Source organism: Apis mellifera, linkage group LG6, assembly GCF_003254395.2.
Source record: "Apis mellifera strain DH4 linkage group LG6, Amel_HAv3.1, whole genome shotgun sequence".
NCBI lineage: Eukaryota > Metazoa > Arthropoda > Insecta > Hymenoptera > Apidae > Apis > Apis mellifera.
In genome coordinates, this window is record NC_037643.1 from 7,337,000 (window position 1) to 7,356,342 (window position 19,343).

At 31.0% G+C, this 19,343-nt stretch overlaps 1 protein-coding gene and 2 long non-coding RNA genes across 4 annotated transcripts in view; all 3 read right to left on the reverse strand.

Annotated features, from left to right (window-relative positions):
* LOC409928 (RNA polymerase II elongation factor Ell) overlaps positions 1 to 19,343 on the reverse strand; it is a 112,813-nt gene that overhangs the window by 14,551 nt on the left and 78,919 nt on the right. The gene's annotated exons all lie outside the window — the stretch shown is intronic.
* On the reverse strand, positions 6,250 to 8,219 carry LOC113218885. Its single transcript, XR_003304973.1, has 2 exons — positions 7,177 to 8,219; positions 6,250 to 6,537 (listed from the first exon to the last, which is right to left on the reverse strand). It is a non-coding gene; the product is annotated as an uncharacterized LOC113218885 (long non-coding RNA).
* LOC107965965 lies at positions 15,662 to 17,903 on the reverse strand. Its single transcript, XR_001706383.2, has 2 exons — positions 16,601 to 17,903; positions 15,662 to 16,440 (listed from the first exon to the last, which is right to left on the reverse strand). It is a non-coding gene; the product is annotated as an uncharacterized LOC107965965 (long non-coding RNA).

Sequence of the window (19,343 nt, forward strand, 5' to 3'; positions counted from 1 at the left end):
TAGAGGACGGAATATCGATCCCGCGATCGTGTAATTTTACGAGAGGGAAATTTCGAGAATGTATTCTATTCTTATTCCACCTCGATTATTATTTTACATATCATATATTTTATATACGTTTTATTCTATATTGGATTATAATTGCTCGTTTAAAAACTTGTTTTAAAATTCGATTGCAAGACGCTCGAAACTCAATATTGCACGCAAGAGTGAAAATAGATTAAATTATTGGAATAAAATCTCCCCTTAACCCAGAAAAATGGACGAAAATAACTTGGAGAACAGAGGGAATATCATTACAGGAATTCCACGCGAGCACGAATCGCCCAACAAAATAAAACAATCGAGGATATCAAGGAAGAAGAATTCGAGAGAATTTTTCCTAATCTCCAAGAATTATCAATTACCGGATCAAACGATTATCCGAGCGAAACGAAAAAGTAAGTATATAAGCGGTGTTCACAAATTCGCGAGGCCTTCCGCCAATTTGCCAAGAAAACGAAGCGCTTGAAACCGTTTCACAAAAATTCGACCGAGGTATTTAATCAGATTCCAACGTTGGGTGTTTCGCATTCCGAAACCAAAACAGTGCAGCGATATCCACGGTGGAACGAAAACTCGTAGGTGGCCGCGTCATCCGTACATTTATAGACAGGCGTAGATCGGCGAAGAATGTAACGCATTGCATCATCGCACGGGCGGAAACGCATGGATATTATATACCCCCTCCCCCTCCTCCTCCTCCTTCTCGAGAATATACCCCCTCCCCCCTTGCGAAAGAACCGGCGTTGTCTCGATTTGGGTAATGACATTTAAATTGGTTGTGTTTCTCGCTCGAGGCGCTCAATGGCGCCCGAATGAATGATACTTCGCTTTTGCGGGGGAATAAATGACGATGAACCAAGCCCGAAAAAAAAAGAAGAAGAAACGTAACAGTCGGCAACCAGTGGCGGAACCTTTTCAACGAAACTTCTATGACCTTTCCTTTCGCGCCAGGAATGTTCCTCGCCCACGGAAAAACATGAAAGGGAACATCTATCGAGGAGGAGGAGGGAGGAGGAGGAGGAGGAGGAGGGCGTCTTTTGTTCTTAAAACTCGCGCCAACGCTTTGTCCGCCGTGCTCCCGTTAAGCCTTGATGACGCCCCGTTAATGACTTTAAAGTAGGAGAGACGTAAAAGACCGGATTTAGTTTTAATACGAACGGATGTAGGCGCTAAGAGAGGTATTACGGTCGAATACCTGTAATTCGAATCTTTCTCAAAACTCCACACTTTTGTTCACTTTCGCCTTGTTACAGAAACTCGTAAATTATCCTTCGAATACGGGAACAGCGATAAAAATAACGGGTTTATGTATTTATGTATATGTATATATGTTGTACTTTGTATAGAATATTGAATACTTTTTATTAGATAATTGTGAATTTTTACTTCTTCGAATCTTTCAAATGGAAGAAATATTAATGAGGGGATTAAATCTTGGGCGAAGAATTTGTATGACTTTGGAATCATTTGTAATCCTTCTTACTCGAAAACTTTGAAGAATTTAATTTTGTTGAGATTTTAAGTTATATTATATTATGTCGGATGTTAATTATTATTATTTTCTTTGAAAAATTATTCGTAATCTAAATAATTACAATTATTTTAATCCGATCGAAATTTTGAATAGAATTTTACGTTAAACGAATGAATTTTAATTAAGTTAAGAAATAAATTCTAGGATTCTAAATGAAAATGCAATTGGAATTTTCGTTAGTTTCTGCCTTTTGCTCCAGGAACATCGTATATTTGTAAATTCCGGAAAGATTAAAATAAACTTTCACGTATCCGAGGCATCGTTCGTTTCTCGAAATAACTACACCTCCAAGACCATTGTGATTATTTTTACGCTCGAGACATCGTTCATTTAACAAGCTTCTTATTTCTTTGCAACGAAGAATTAACTTTCTGCTCTAATAAAATTAATTCCTGTTCTGATATAAATTTAATTTTTAAAACTTTTTTGTGAACGAGCATTAATAACGATCAAATCAATAATGTTATATAAAAATAATTAATTCTAAAATTTCTAAATATTGTATAATAAGTATATATACTTCTTTCAAAATTATATAAGAGATCTAAAAATAAAAGAATCAAATAGTAATAAAAATATAAAAAAAAAAAATAAATAAATAAACAGCCATTAAAAGCGTTTATAAGTCTCAGCTATAAAAGTATATTATACAACAAACTTTAAGAAACTTATCTCGAGATAGCTCGTCATAGACGAGTCAGTCGTGTTTTAACATTGAGAAAATTGTAGTCTAATTGACCTGAACTTTCCTGCCAACTTCATCGACGTTCTTGGGAGCGAAAGTTCGAGCGCTGCTTATGCACTTCAAACTATACGATGAAAAAACATGGAATAATGAAATTCAAAACGATCGATACGATGTAATACAATTCTATGATCAACTCATAAATCAATGACGATAAAACATTTAAGAGAAAGAGAGGAAAAGAGTAGAAATTTGTTTGGAAAGGAGAAGAAAAAAATGAGTATTCTAATTCTGTTCGATTCACATTTAAGCAAAATAATACAATTTGGAAAGAAATTCAAAAAAGAAAGGAATCATAGATTTATTTTCGATTGAGCGAGAATAAAAATAATTTTTGTAAATGAAAATAAGGATCAAGAAACGAGAAAGTAAATGATATAAATAAGGCTGATTTTTAGGTTAGGTTCTATATTTTTCTAATCTTTTCCAAGTTTAATTGTAAAAAATTGAAAAAGTTTTTTGTGAAAAATCTCTCTGGAACTTTTTAAGCTTTAGCAATTATTTAAAAATAAATCACAATCCCAGAAAAATTTGAAACGCAATAATTTCGAAGAACAACCTTCAAAATTTTATATTTATCGTGAAATTATTTCAAGTCTGAGGTCATAGCGTCAATGTCCTGTATAATCGACAATTTTCTCTTTTTCTACTTGATTTCTGTTCTTGGAAACGAAATCGTACATCTGTTTGAAAACTTTCAAGTCTGGAAAAGAATGCGTAGAATTTTAATTTTGCGTGTTCGAAAAACTTTTATCTTGCATTATTTCGATGATTTTTAGTTATTTATTCTAGAATAAAAAAAAATCCCAATTTTAATTTTAAAATTTAAAGAAATAAAGAATAATCATTCAATAATGCCTCTCTCAATTTTAACTTCAAGTTTTATTTCAACATACCAATCTCCAAACTTAAGAAAAAACATAAAGAATTATTAATTCTTAATTTGACGTGTAAATAATAAACACATGTTTTTAAATGCATCTCTCAATAATCAATTTTCAATAATTCTATTTTAAATCTCTATCATAAATTTTTCGATTCCATGAAATTCTATTTTTTTTTTTTCTTATCTTTTCTAATTCGCAACATGCACTAGTTTCAAGATCGAGACTATCTCGAGACAATCGAGTAAACAAGGAAAAATGAAAAGATGACAAACGTAATCAACGATCCAACGTCCCTGACTGAGGATGAAACGACATTTGGCACAAGGTCGTCCCGCGTATAAGTGCACCTTCGTTTCTTTTTTGCCGCGTGCATAACACGCATGCGCGCGAGCGAAGCAAAAGTGCGCGCGCTTTTACTCGTTCCACGATGACTTCACTGTTGTCGTATGTTTAGCACCTCCTTTCTACGATTCCCTGCTCGAAATCTCCCGCATTTCGATTGAGATGCGCATCACGTAGTTAATTAATGTTAAACCGCGTTTTCACTGGCAAAACGTGTCTCATATCGACTCCATGTCCTCGAAATCCTTCGAGTCTTCGAATTTCAATTCACATGCCTGTCTTAGGAGGAGATTTTGTAGAAGTTGCTTCGAGCGTGCAATAGAATTTAATAAAAAGATTAAGTTGATATTTATTTTCCTTTGTTTAATTATTTAACATAAAATATAAGTTAATTCATTTAAATTTTAATAAAATTTTAATTTTATGTTTACAAAAATAATTTTAATGCATAAAATATATTATTATTTATTATACTCCTTTTCAATTATTTAAGAAATATCATATATATATACAAATGTCACATATTTTTTGAAACGAATTAAAATAAGATATTTTATCGCGTCATATATTAACATTCAAAATGGAAACGCACCCTTAAACGTTTGTTTCGTATTAGTGAGCGCGCATGCGCATCACGCTGCAGAAAATGAATCGCGCCAAGTGAAAGTAACGCTACATACGCGTTGTAAAACGACGGGTTGTCGTGACACGTTAGCCCATTAACCCGCCATATATGTCTCCATTGGGAACGATGGTTCATTAAAGTTGTTTTACATCTTTTACTATTTCTGTTAGGATTCTTTACGAAACTCATGTATATAAATTAACAAAAAAATAAAAATTGCCTCTAAAAGAAATGAGCAAATGAATTATATAAAAAAACAGATTATTCTAACAGATTGCAGATATAACTGTATAAAAAGACGTAATAATAAATTCATTAATCGAACAAACTTTAGAAAAAGAAATTACAATAATAGAGAAAAAAAAATAAAAGTTTGATATAACTGGAATGATATAATTCTGATATAACTTTTAGAAATAGAAAGCATTCGTAGCGACGTTCATTCAAAGCTATAAACTTCAAAAGAAGGAGAAGTCCGATCCACGACGTCTCGGCAACATCTCATCTTCTTAACGCCGCGGCGAGAAATTAATCCGCGACATTGCGCAACGGCAAGCACGAATGAAGTCGCGATACTTCTTCCCAACGCGTATAATATCTCGTGCAGAATGATCGCACGTTCACCACGACGCGACTGGCGATATATAACAGTGCGCTTTACGCATGCGTAATCAAACGATTAGAGGGGCGCGTGAAAAATGATACAATTGCGCGGACAAAGCGCGGGGATATTTGAAAGTACGCGAATTAAATCGCGTTAAGTGAAAGCGAGCGTTGCGACACGTGACATATAAAATTCGTCGCCAAGCTAAGGATTTAAGGAAGTTAACCGTGGTAACGCGTCTGCTTTCTCGTTTAATTTATAAATATTACACGTCTGACTCTCGAACGAATCGCATTACTACTACCTGCCTTCGTTCCGTTTCTTCCCTTTCTTTCATATCTCCTTTCCTTTTTTCCCTTATTCTTTCATTTCGCGCGCATAATGATGCGCATACTTATTTGCATACTGTCAACTATTTGCATACTTGGGAAATCGAAACCGATTCCGTTCTTGTTCGATACTTCGATCGTTAATTTTAAATTTGTCTCGATAAATTAATATAGAAAAAAAAAAATCTCAAGGTTCGTCGATTCAGAGACGAGTTTTTTATATCACATGTATCTTTCATTTAAAATTTCTCGCGATTGGAATTCGCTTGATATGCGTTCGACATGTGTGCATGAAAGGAAATCGAACATTTTGCGGTTTTTGATTTTTTTTTTGTCGATATTGCAAAAAACTCATGTTGAAGTTATCCCATTTGTTTCACACTGCCCTGTTTCTATCGAATTTATTTCGAGTGAACAAAAATTCGAAACAATAATATATGCAAATTTTAAACGATCAAAATATGTTGTACATATGTAAAAAGAAATAATAGATATAATATTTCGCAGTTTAAAAATATATTGGAATATCGAAATATTTGATAATAATTTAAAATATTTTATCAACTTTCGAACTTGAATGCAATTTTATTATTCATAAAATTCGTTAATGATTATTGTAATCAATTGGATTTACGAAACCCTTCCGAAGACCGGTCTAAATCAGTATCAACCTGATCGCAGAATTACAACTTGTTACGGATAATCCGTCCGTTAAAAGGAATGTTAAACAAATTAAAAGCTCATTTTTATGGTTGCATTTCGAATATAGTCCAATATGTATCGTAATTTCGTAACAACAATATAATATCATTTATATTAAGATCGTTTCTTCATTTAAAAGTATATATATATTATTAAGCAAATTCTCAACGAACAAAGGAAATAAATAACACAATACAGTCACGTATCACAATCTTCGAAAAATTCAACAATTCTTCAATAATCTACGAACATTCCGCAAATGATTCATCTCAATAACAATAATTATCAATACATTGATAATTATATCGATAATTACACGCAATAGAAATATATATAAAAAAAAGAAAAAAGAAGGAAAAAAAAAAGTCACGTAAAAAACCCATATAATTATCTCCTCAATTCCACATTTATTAAAAAAGAAGAAAAACATTTTCTCTTTTCCTTCAATTCGTCTTGCGCCACACACTAATTACTAACTGCAGTAGAACCGGCGATGCTTGACTAAGGTTTCGCGAAAACCACGTTGTTATCCGTTTTTTCCCCATTTCCTTTTTTTCTTTTCTTTTTTTTTTTTTTTTTTTTTTTTTTTCCATTAGAGCCGAGATTCCTAGTTGCGCATCGACGATCGTTTCCTCGCGTTCCACAGAGGATCGATCGAGTGGTGAATTAGTGCCGTGGGTAAAGTTCGTTCCGTGTGTCGTAATCACGGCCGCGTTGCGAAACTCTGCGGAGAAACGTCGAAATTCCGTAAACGCGGGTTTAATAAACTGATAACGCTGATGAACACCAACGAGGAGTTTCTAATTGCTCGTGGCCGGATCTGGGGCTTTACCACCGTTGCGTAATCGCCGAGCTGCAGTGTTCGCGCGATCGATTACGAAATTTTTTACGTTAAAAAGTTCACGAGCTGGAATGCGCCCGAGAATCGTTAAAAAAAAAAAAAAAAAGTATATTCGTTCGACTCGAGTTATTTTCGACGATTAAGAGCATTAAGGTTTTGATCGACCGATCAAAGTTGGAAATTTTTAGAAGTCAATGTTGCATTTGTATATAAATTGTCGATGTTGAAAAGACTTTTCATCGTTCAGAGATAACATGTTCGTTTATTTTTGATCGAATAATATTGAATTATAGTTGATTACGTAAATATCGAAAAATCAATTAACTGCAAAGATGTCGAAACATAAATTGGATGATAGACAAATGTAATCAACTTATAGATATATAATAGAGATATATATAATAGATATATTACGAGTATTTATGGAACAATAGATATTTAACTATGACACGTGCAATATAAATTATTTTAATAGTGATATTATAATATAATCCAGTATCACCAAAATTTTTTATAACTTACCAAGAACGAGAGTTACGCATAATTTTTCAACAGACTTAGACGTCATGAATTAGTATTCCTCAGCTGGTAAGGACCTAGACCCAGTATCGACCGTGGAATTGCCTAATACATCGTTGTGTGGCAATGTAAATAATGTACAGAATTAGGTTAGGAATTAGGTAGAAAGTGGTTATTCGAGAAAAAGGTAAATAAAAGAATATTATAGATAATATGAGAAAGAATATTACATAAACAAAAAAGTAGCTCCATGCTTTTAATTAATATTATAAGTGAAAATGGGTCAAAAAAGGATTATCGCGTATTCAATGTTTCGAAAGTTTGCTTATATTCTTAGGTTAATGGTTGACGAAATTTACTCGAAAAAATTTGTCTTTAATAGACTTCCTAATTGAATATCTACTCAAGTTAACTCTATGCTATCCCATTTAATTGTTTTCTTTTTTTAAATTTAGCACTCAATAATCACTTTAAATTTGAATAATATATCTTTCCATATTTATTAAACACATTCTAAGATTCTAACCTCTTTCGTGATCACACTCTACACGCTTCATACGTGGGAACTGGACGAAAATGGAACGATTCGCAATGCGCATGCGCGTAGCAATCGAAGTCGCTCTCGATAATCGCACGAGACGCGATGGTAACGATGCTTCGTTGGTCGCATGCAAAATGAAGTTGATTTGGATATGCGGCACAATTTAGACGAGCTATGAACAGGGACACATTCGACGTGCATGCACTTCAACACGTGATTCGTGCGCACGTAGTCATGCTTGATATACATCTGAATGTTAATTGACCAGTGTGGAATAACTCAAGTTCTTTATTCGGATGCAGCATTTGAGATTTTGGTGAGATTTGATGATAAATTTGTTGATATTTGAAAAAATAATATTCAATCATCGAATTTGATGGTATTATTTTAAAACGATGAAATATTTTTGATATGTAAGTATTTTCTCAAAGATATATTCAATGCTTTTAAATGTATTTTAGATTAGATTTGGTATTTAGGTTAGGTTAGACATTTATAAAGTGAAAGTCATTAATATAATAATCTATATTTGTTATATGTGTTTAATCTATATAATTTATATATATTTTTCTTTTTTTTAGTATATTTATCCATAGATTAATTAATAAAGATTTTGAAAATAACAAACATTACTTTCTTAAAATATAAAATTCAGATAAACATACGATAAAGTTTACGTTAAATAACATGACATAGTTAAGAAAATTATTCTCATAAATTATATTACAAAATAAAATATATAAATAAATAAAATAAAAACATATTTTATTAAAAAATTAAATACTAATAAAAAATCAATACAAGAAATATACTTTTGAAAAGGAAATTGATGTCAAAGTATTTGAATAATTAACATTCTATATGGTAAACGATTGATTTTAATAGCCATTAAATTGGTTATTTACACGGATACATGATATTATATTTTAATGTGTCGATATGTCGGCAAACAATTGCCAGAACGATGACTATATTGTACTTTGTGAATGACCTTTCATATAGTGAATAGTATTGTGAATTTAATTGAGATTATTCAAAAAGAGTGAAGAAGACTCATTTCTTTCCATATAAATAATCTTCTTAGATAATACTTTTATACATTGTTTCGACATTTATTACTTTAACATTCTAAAGTTAGAACATCGTAAAGTTTATCGTAAACATGAATATACTTCATATATCCAAATGCTATAAAAACATACATTTCTATTTTTATAGTTATTCTTTATAATGACGAGATAATAAATAAATAAATCTAAAATAAAATACACGATATAAAAAGGACAAAACGGAACGCCACACGAAAAAAAAAAAAATTACTAGGGAGGAAGAGCAGACCAGCCACCAGATTTCTTTATTACGGAAACTCCTTCGACTACCAAACGATTCAACTAAATCTACCACTCGGAATTTACTGCTGCCATCATTTCACCACACGGATATTGCCACACAATCGTCTACTTCAAACAAACCATTTACCAGTCTATTCATCGAAGGGATCAGTATCCATCCCTCCATAGTGTTTTTTATCTGCAATAACGGCACCCTCTTGAAACCATACTATTATACTTATATACTTTCTCCCCTTATGCTTATCAAGTGCGTATGATCTCTGTCTACTTGTTGCAATCATAGAATTCGCAGAATCGGTAACTGGATACCTAGTGTCAGTTAAGATCAATTATTTCCAAATTTCAAGCTTATAATCATCTTAATACATAAAAGTCTATTTTATGTATTATTTCTTAATGTGCTGTACTTTTTTTACAGAGAACATTCAAACGCAAGAGTGGAATAAATGTTCATCCTTGAGCACAAAATATTCGAACCAAGTTATAGCTTCTCTAAAGATCTATCGTGTACTTTTCCCAACTGATCATCAGGCCGGCCCACTTTCGGCCAAATCCTGGCGCGCGTAAACCAAAATTCTCGGTCACATAACAGATACGTAACAAGGAAGGAATTCGTATGAAAGGAGGACGCGGGGGCAAAAGGTAGTGAAGCATGACATATGCAAAATTTCAAATTGGACAATTGTAATTTGCGTTCTTTCTCTCATTCTTTCTCTCTCTCTCTCCTTTTTTCTCATTCCGTATTCTCATGACACGTGTGATTCACCTCGCTGCACGACAGAAACAGAAGAGAGCAGAAGGCTCTATAAATAATGCGTTTTCTGAGTCATCTTGTTCAAACGATGCACGATCGGCTGCTGTTGAATGGCCTTTGAAATCGTCGTTCACGGCTTTTCCACGTGTGCTTTTCTAACTATGTTATATTATACATGAACCAATTTCCACTCGATTGTACCGATTGATAGAAGATCTCCTGCTATTTTTCGCTTACATCGAATCCGAATCGTTCCGGAATCCGATCGAGATAAAAATATCACGATATCAGATATGGAATTTTCTTCTCGCGATTCGATTCTCCGATTGCATCCGTTTTTATCTTATATTCTCTATATTTCCTTAAACGATTGTAATACTTGTTTTATTCAGTTAAAGGGTACGAATTTTATAATTAATAAATAAGTGCAATAACTCTTGGATGTTTAATAATAAAATTATCAAAACTGTAAAGGATTTTGAATATTTATTTGTTTAAGCCAATATCTATATTAATTATAGATTTTTCCACGCTGATTTAATGAGTTTCAACTGAGTTACTAAAAGCATCATTAAATAATTTTTTGTAGTGTATATATATATATATATATATATACAAAATGATAAATATTAAGTATGAAGCTATTAAAAGTTCAGTCAAAAATTCAACAAATATATTTTCTGAAGTTAATAAAGATATATTTAATGATGCGTGAAAAAAATAAAAAAAAAATATATTTATTGAAAGGAAAAATAAAAAAAAAATGCAAATCTCTATAATTATTTATAGTACCATATCCTTGAAACATTTTTAAACGGAAACTAGATTTTTTAATTTTTTAATTCTAGAAAAAAATTCTATATATAAATATCTTTTATGACGTTCTTAATTACGTTTAAAAAAAAACTTAAAGATAATAATTTGTTAGATAATAATTGTTCAAAAAAATAAGCTAAAATAAAACCATCAATATATTTCGATGATGACTACAATGATTTATTCTTACTTGAACAATTTCTTATTCAAATTACTATTTTTCTTTAATATTCCAAAAAAACTAGCTGAAATTGAAATTGAAGATTGCCAATTTCAATGAATTATTCGCATACAAGTTGAATTAAACGTTTCACGATGGTCGTTATATATAACCCGTTTCTTCCAGTGCAAGGGGTTACAACACGAAATGCAATTAGACCGATGAAGAAGTATCGGGATTACGTCATCGGGGAAACGATTTCAGTCTGAGAACAAGTCATTTTGCACAGCCGCCTAATTCGGCTTCGAGAAAATGCGATTTCATGACAGAGCTTGTCGATGCGCACCGATTAGTGTGTCAGTAGGTTGCCAATTCCAATCGTGAGACAGCCAAATTTGGCGCTGTTTCGAGGACAGGGGTTCCGCGTGTTCACGTCACGGTACTGCACTTCGATCTTACATTAATCTTTAAACGATATCTCTATCGATAAAACAAGAATTTTATATAAAATAAATTAATCTGAAAGAAATATTAGGAATTTCTTAAGATTTGTTACTAATTTTTGTAAATTTTTTATTTTTTAAAAATATTTACTATTAATAGAAATATTGCAAATTACGTTTTATAATGAAATTAAAGAGAAACTCTAATTTATTCTGATTTTGATTAATTTATGAATAATTATATAATCTAATTGTGCTGTCGATTAAAAAATTAATTAAAGAATATAAATTAATAAAATTGAGAAATTCTCAGAAAATAAAGTTAAATTATTGAATAAATTATATTTGAAGAAGAAAAAAAAATCTATTTTTCACATTCCAGTTCATAAATTTCAAAATGAATAGTAATATACATTTATAATATGTATAAAGTAATAATGATGCAACACTAATAATAATCGATTGATAAGAATAATGAATAATACATGATAATAGTGCATAACGGTCATCGACCAATTCTCATAATGATAAAATGTCATCGTTAATTACCAGTATCTGTATCGATTCTGTATCGATTTCACGTATAATGCCAAATGTTGCAATTTAGTGGCGCATCATAGGCTCGTTTCCTTTATTTTATTACGCGATAAATTCGAGTGAAATCGTCGATAGAAGCATATAATGGAATAATCCAAAGGATGAAAATTATTGGTGGCAATGCTTTTGCGAACGAGATGCATATGATGATATAAATTAAGTAAATTAACAAGCGAAATTACGGTGGCAACGAGGAAGAAGAGGCTGAAGGCACAACGGCGTGGGAAATAATAAGAAAAAAGATATTATCGATGACCCGACGAAGGGTTAAAAGGATTCAACGCGTCAGTCTGCCGGGGCTCTTTGCAATTCAATTCGTGTCGGCTCCGGTGTACGCCTTTTATATTTCGTCGTCGACCACATGATTGTGACGTAGTCCATGAGACCTCCTTCCCATGGATCTCAAGAAAGAGGTCACGTCCGGGGATAAACCTTTTAGAATTTTTATACGCGAATATTTTAACAGAATTCATTTTGGATTTAATATTTTATATATATACACGTAACAAATACTCGATCGATAAAATATGATTAGAATAAATTATATATATATATATAGATATATTCAGAAGAATATTTTGATATATGATATCGACGTATTTAAATAATTTTTCAAATAATATAGCTTTTTTCTTGACATTTGAATTATTAACAAAAGTTTTTTTGACATATGCAAAATAATATAAAATATGTTTTTTCTCGTATCGATTATATTTGTTTTGAATATAAGTTCATTGCTAATATCTACAATAACGTGTAATTCTTTTCAAAAATATCATGTTATTATATAATAATATCGATTCGACTTAACTAAAATCTTCTGTTTGCAATAGCAATGGAATTTTCAAGAATTGAGACTCAAGATTATTATTGAATGTGCAACTAGTAATTGCATTGACGTCATTCGAATATAATAATGAAAACATATTTGATGAATAAGAAAAAAGTTCTATACAACAGCATTTTAAAGATTGCGAGAATATCACGTTTTACCCGAGTACGAATGTATCATGTAAAATGAAAATTGTAGATATAGGTTATGAATGTATGTGACGTGACAGAATTATTTCTATCTTACGATTTATTTAGATATTATGTTTGCATTCTTAAATTATGTATTACAAGAAAATTAAAAATCATGTAAATTTAATAAATGTACAAATAACATATGTATTAAAAAAATACTTAACTAAATATATTTATTCTTGCGTAGAACGAATGAGGTTAATTTTTTGATTCTTCGTCTTTCGATGTAATTTCTTTCACTTTTTAATTTCGATATCGTTGAATCTTGCTATTTTAATTACATTCACTTTAATGTAATGTTCACTTAAAACGCAACTTTTCTTTATAATATATAAAAATTTATTTTTATTTTAAATAATCTTTTTTAATTATTTCTTTAAAATACTTAAAGAAAATTTATACTCGTTAAAACACAAATATTTATAAATAAAAAATCGAATGAAAGTTAATCACAAAATCAAGAATATCGTAAATTTCATGATTACTAATCTTAATATGCATATATATATAATATTATTTTATATATTATATAAAATATATAATTATTTATGATGAATTAAAAAGAAAAAGAATAAAAACTAAAAACTATTTGTGGCAAAAATAAAGATAATACTATAAAAAGTCATGAAATAAATTCAGAATTCAAGGTTAAGATATCATTCCTAAATCTAATAAAAATAAAAAATTAGATTTAAATTTTATATAACAAAAGTTACTAATCTTATACACAAATAATATATATCTGTATCAAAAAATTATACGATCATAATACAATATCGAAACACTGACGAGCGATTGAATTCAACCCTAACCTCTAACCAACAAGTTATTCGATTCTATCAATTATCATTATATGCCATTGTCAGAAAAGCAATCAAGCTTTGAATTAAATATAATTAGTTTCTCTTTTGCGTTGTTATACACCAAAACACAAGTAAAAATAGAAAACAATTTAAACAGCCAAATAATATACGTTTACGATTCGAAACATTTGATGAAAACGATCGCCTCGAGTTCTGAGCCATGTTTATTACTGTCTCCTTCTATTCTACTGGTAAAAAGAGTATGCGTGAACAAGAGAGTGAACAAAACGACGAAGGAAACAAGATAGTGAGATAAAAAGAGAAAAAACTAACCGCTAACGTTCAACGGCTTTTGAAGTAGATATAGATGTATTGGTGCCAATCTGCGCATGTGTTGAATTTATAGATACACGTCCTTCGTATGCTTGTGCCTGTCACTGTTTGCCAAGCCGAGCGTAATGTTGACAAGGAAGAAGGGGAAAGGGAGAAAATGAAGGGAGAAAACGAGATAGGAAAAAGGACAGGACACAAGTTTTACGTACCTGTGTTCCAGTTGGTTACAAAAGAGCATTTTCTGTCGTTTAACGTGAAATGGTATTAAAGTTATTTAATAAGAAGCACACGATTTTTTCTTTTGGATTTTGTCGCAAAATAACTTTACCATATTAATGAACAGACGGTACAGTTTCACACGTTCTACCATCTGAAATAAACGATATCAACTTTCTTTCAAATGAATACGACTCTAAAGACTTGTCGACAAAGAAATGAGATAAAATTATATTCGCAATAGCTACATGAAATCCATTTATAAATTTTAACAGAGGAACGAACGAAAGCTTTGAATACATTCTGACTGTGATATGCATATTTATTTCGTCATTTTTACCGCGACTATTTACGTCACAAACTATATATAATTGATCGTTTTGTTCACAATAATACACCACATTTTAAATAGATAACATAAATATTGCTTTTAATACTTTCAGCATATTTAAATCGAAAAATAAATTTTGTTTCATATTTAAACTTGTACATTATATCAGTATTTATGAAAATATTAATTTTAAAAGATGTCAAAAAATATCGTAAATCAGTGAATTACAAACAGATGGCGTTGAATGTCTGTTTTAAATTATATTTTTATTTTCGAACTTTAAATTTCATTCTAATTCATTTATGATAAAAAATTATTTTACGACAAAAAAAGTATACAATTAAAATTCTGAAATGAAAAAAAAAATTCAATTAAAATTAATATTTCGTATAATTTTAATTTGACTGAATATTAAATTTAAGACAATGTTTTTAAGCGTACCTCTCGATAATAATTATCTTTGTGTATATTAATTATCTTCTATCACGAGTTTGCACATGATAAGATGATAAATTACTGATTATCAATAATAATTATTAACACAATTACATAGATATCCGTAGCTAGAAAAATCTACAAAAATTCAATGCAGGTAATATTCTATCTATTACTGAACTGAACATTACTGTTGACCCTGAACATTTCGTAAAACGAGCCGTGATGTATATACATATAAATGAGCGTGAATGCATATCGTACAATCGTCATTTGAAAAGGAGATAGAGAGAAACAGATAGTAAGAAAAAACAAGATAAACGCACGGATAGAGATACTACAGTGCCAAGGTAAAGAAAGTGAATTTCCGTTTTCTCAGCGTTCTCTAGATGGCTTGGCGAGCCGGAAGTAATTACGATCAGATTTCTCGTAGCTTCTCTCTTTTGCCAGATAAACTAAAGACCTTCGTGGTCACACTGAAATGTATATTGGTTCATGTATACATCTATCACGTATAATGATTGCCGAGAAATTGTTCCTCGATACGTGCCTCTGAACGTTGTCTGCATCCCATCTGTCTATAATCAAACAACCTTTCCTTTCTGGTAAAATAGAGACATGGCCGCAAGAAAGGCAGAGCATGGACGTTGACAATATGGCCGAGATATAACGCCAATATTCTTATAAATGAATGTTATTCGACAAAACAATTTCATGACAATTCTCGATCATAAATACTGATGATAGAAATTTCACATTTTAATTAATGTGTTTTGATTCTCAATATAGATTGATTCCATTTACAAACATTTCTTTATCGAAAGTGAAATACGAAAACCAAATAAAAAATAAAAAAAAATGTTTTCTTAATAAAACGAGATAAAAAAAAAATAAGATTAAAAATTAAAAATAAAAAACGAGAAAATTATAATTTTCTTAAAGATTTCAAAGAATTTATCCATAGCTTCGAAAGAAGCCATAAATACAATATGGGTTCAGTCGAGAGTTTCTCTTCGATTTCATTGCACCAGTGCACTAGTGCGCGGCCGCTGCGATTCGCAACAACTCATGCGCGACAAAATATTATGTTTGTGCATTCGCGTATGCACACATATTCATCGATAGTATCGAAAGAAGGAACACACACGGAGGCAAAAAGAGAGGTCCTATCTCTCTTTCTTTCTCTCTTCTCCCCTACCCGATCTCTCCACTTCGTCAGTCTACGTTCTTATTATTATCTACGGCGCAACACCAACGTCCACGATTGCGCAACGTCTTTTATTAGCAGACTCCCAGCTAGGGCGGTCGCGAAATCAACCGATCGTTTCTTCATTTGTACGTTAAGGCGATCCATAAACGCAGATCTAATGCGTTCATTAAATTTAATCATTTCACGACAATCATGATGGCGTTTAGATTGCGATTAATTGTGGCACTTTATATCCAACATCAGAAAATTTCTACAAAGATAAAGTTTCGTCTCTTTTTGTTTCGTTTTTCTATATATCATATATATATATATATATATATATATACATATATATATATATATATATATATCAAGATCTTATATGTACGTGTAACGAACGATTTACAAAACTTAACAAGACTTTTAATAACCTTGTAATTGGATAATGACAATCAATAGTTACTATAACACATAACAATTGAATACTAATGCCGGAAATCCCTTATGAAAGAGTCAGTAGGTCAGTATATTTTCTGTCCCGTATTGCTATCTGACAATCAGGAGAACTGGGGAATTTTTTTTCTTGTACGGGTTCACCTTGAACGCCGGACAAAAAGAAGTTGAAATCCTCGGGAGGCAGTGCTCGGAGAGGGCCTTGGAACCGATGCACAGACTCTGACACATGCGTCACGTCTTTTTCTCTATCTCTCTCTTTCAGTGTAGGACGTTCACATATTTTACCAGACGCAACAAATACATGCGCATAAAATGAGATCTTTATCGTGGTTATCGTGGTAACTCTCCACTTTGAAAATATGTATCTCACTAGATTCGTTTTTTATAGATAATGTAGTCAATTTTTGATTATAAAATCTCAAAATTGACATATCAATATATATTTATATGAATATGTTATTATTATATATGTTCGTGTATTTATATTCATATTTGTATATATATATATATATTTTTTGATTTATTTCTATGATCTGTAGGCATGCGCATTCGCGTTATACATATCTAGAACTTCTTGCTATAGGGGCAACGTCTCGCGCATGCGTGTTGTCCATTTCTCTATGACGATCAAGCAGTTGGTAATCGAGCTACGTCACTTTTCTATCCATCATTGAAATCAATGACCTACCTCAAATAATTTTCACATGAGTCTTTTTTTATAATTCGCTATTTGTTTATATATATATATGTATATTATTATTTTTTCACTTTTTTCTCAATAATATCGTAAGTAATACAATAGGAAATAATTTCTTCGATGATTCTCTTGCTTTAAGATAAACAATCTTATATATCGAAATCCTTAGTCAGTATAAAAGGAACAAGCCATAGCACAAACCTCAGAGCCAATTCGCAAGTGGCTGATTCCACCAGCAATCGGTCGTCTTTATATACCCACAAGACGGTATCACGTGACATTCCACTACTTGGTAATTCTTGGAGCGCATTGAATAGTGTGCAACAGTGCACGCATATGTATACGTCGCACTAACACTACAAAAAATCGTCATGTAGCTAACGGCGCTGCTACAACATTGGCTAAGCACATCGGAACCAGCCACGAGGTTAATCAGCGCGTGCGCTACTGGCGGAAAAAGGAATCGTACGAAAAACGCGTTACGCGGTCGCTATGCGTAATGCCTCTTGCATATATATATTGCAAAATTATTGAAAATTGTTGTACGAACATTGCGAATAAATATTTAATCGAATATATTATAAAATATTTTAATGTAAATAATCTCATTTAATTTTATATTAGAAAAAACTGTAATTTAAGCAACGACAGTTTCTTACAATAAAGAGAATCAACATACAATTATAATATTTTTTCAAAAAATTTTAATCGCGTTCTTGATTTTTATTTGAAAATTTTCAGAAAGTTTAAACTTTCTCTATGTAATCAAGTAATTTAAAAGCCAGAGCAATAGTTTTACTTAGAAATCATTGCAATAATATCGAACTAAACTTGCCTATTTTTTGACACGAAGCAATCATTCAAAAGGATTACGAAAAACGGTAAAAGAACGAAAAAAGAAGTGAGAAAGAGAAGAAAGATGATGAGAAGAAGTGGATTCGGGTTACTGGCTGTAAACGACCTTAAAGGCGGGTCGAGGAGGCGCAGACCGTTGCGATAGTAACCTACATAGCGCCGGCAGGCACACTGGACTGCTTAGACTTGTTTACAACGAGACGATAGTACCGAAGACGAGTCAAGTTACGGTTATGAATCTACCGAGCTCTGATTCTCATATCTATGCGTGACTTGTATAACATCTCTACTCATGCTAGTTGACATGGCCTGTTATTGATACTTTATTTTTACATATTAAACTTACATGAAAATACAATAACACTTTCCACTTTGTTATGCTACGTTCTTATTTTCCGTATGTTTAATTTTACATATCAGTTGCAAAAATCTTTTAAATTAATAATAATCATTATTTATATTAGATTCTCAATTAATACTTAAAAATCATATAAAGTTGTATGTGGAATACTATTGATAAAATTCACTTTATCATGATAAAATATATTTTAATATATATAATAATTATAACGATTTCAAGAAAAATAAGTTTTTTATAGATAATAAAATAACATATCCAATATATAAATCAATATCGATATAAATATTTTGTACATTGAATTATATGATGCATGTATTGATTGAAAATCAAATAAAAATTTCAATAATAATAATATCTGATAAAACACACGTAAAATATATTTACAAATTGTGCAATATTTCATATAAATTTTTTCTTGTCTTATTTAAAATATATTTATATTTCGATATCATATACGTTGCAATATTGTTGCGAAAAAAACACGTGTCTTGTTTAATACGACGTATTAAAATATCACGTTTTTAGTCGTACCTTTTAGTTATGAAAAGGAAACAGGAAATCTTGAGAATATTTCAAGTATTCTTTCTTTTTTTTATTAAGAAACGAGATCTCCAATGTATTTAATGCTAATGTATACTAAAATTTATCAAAGTTTTTATTGAAACACAAAGTGAGGTTAGAAACTTCAAACTGCTTGCGCCATATGTTGCGCTCTATAACCTTATGAATTATATTTTATTCAAGGTTACATTCTTAGCTTCTAATTCTGTTTACTTTTAAATATTTTTAATATATAAATAATTTA